This window comes from Gaeumannomyces tritici (assembly GCF_000145635.1).
Source record: "Gaeumannomyces tritici R3-111a-1 unplaced genomic scaffold supercont2.3, whole genome shotgun sequence".
Taxonomy (NCBI): domain Eukaryota; kingdom Fungi; phylum Ascomycota; class Sordariomycetes; order Magnaporthales; family Magnaporthaceae; genus Gaeumannomyces; species Gaeumannomyces tritici.
The window spans coordinates 6,065,581-6,066,707 of NW_008804547.1; the positions used below are offsets into that span (position 1 = coordinate 6,065,581).

The 1,127-nt window shown below is 42.9% G+C and overlaps 1 pseudogene across 1 annotated transcript; it reads right to left on the reverse strand.

The window, feature by feature from the left end:
• Positions 1-645: 645 nt before the first annotated feature.
• Positions 646-717, reverse strand: GGTG_20140 (annotated as a pseudogene). Its single transcript has one exon. The product of its transcript is annotated as a tRNA-OTHER (tRNA).
• Positions 718-1,127: the final 410 nt, after the last annotated feature.

Consider the following 1,127-nt stretch of genomic DNA (forward strand, 5'->3'; position numbering starts at 1 on the left):
ACTTTTTTCCACGCTCGATTGCTTGAAAGGCTCCATTCGGGAATTAACCGTCCTCCCAAATGCAGCCCCCTTTGCAGGGGGCCGGCAAAGCCGCGTCCTGCGCCTTAAATTGGTTGGTTGGTTGCTTCGTTATGTAATTTGCTAGGGCTTGCCGGGGCCTTAATCGTTATCGCTTCGGGGGAGTTCGAATCGCCAACTTTATTCTGCTTGCCCAAATGGTTCAGGGCACCTGGGAACCCTTCCCCTATCCCTTCCTTTCCTTATCTTTTTGCTTTTTTCCTTTATTAGCCCGCTATCGGCGTTCCCTTACTCGGTGCACCACGTGCGTTATCTTTCTTTTTATTTGTGCCCCAAAGGGCCCCAACCTTTAAGGGCACGTGCAAGGTAGTAACCCTGCTATGCACGTGATAAGGGTGCATTCGAAATCGGATCAGTGGTAATAACAAACGGGTGTAAGGCGGTAGCGCAAAGATAAGGGAAAAGTAGGGGGGGGGGGGGGGGGGCTGCTATCGAAATCGATAAGGTTGTTGTGGTTTTTTTGTATTGGTTGTTTATCGGCGTTATTAATATTGGTTAATTAAGCTTATCGGCCTTTATCGGATTTCGATCCTGGCAAGCCAAGGGCTTAAAAACAAAAAGTCCTTGTGGTTTCGACGGGATTCGAACCCGTGGTCCTGGCGGGACCGGCCTGGTGCGAAGCCACTGCACCACGAAGCTTAAAAATATTTATATAAAGCGTTTAATGCTTTGCAATTATTATTTGGGCCGTTAAGCATATTAAAATTATGCCGTTAACTTTTGCGTACCGGTTTGTACCGATAATTGTACGGGATTTTCCAAATGCATTTATTACAAAAACGTAATTAGCAATAAAATTTGCGTCGAATTTCCCAAATAGTTTTAAAAAAATTGCTTAAAATTTTCAAAAAATCCTTAATGTTATTTATAAACGGTAGCTTAATAAAATTCCAAAGCTTTTTGAAAAGCTTACCCAAGTTTAATTTTGGGCCCGCAAAGTTATTTAAAAAGCTAAATCCTTTTATACCATATCGGCCAAACAATTTGCGCGTTATAAGCGTTAAACCGCTATTTAGGATTGCATTTAACGCAAAGTTTCCAGCATTGCA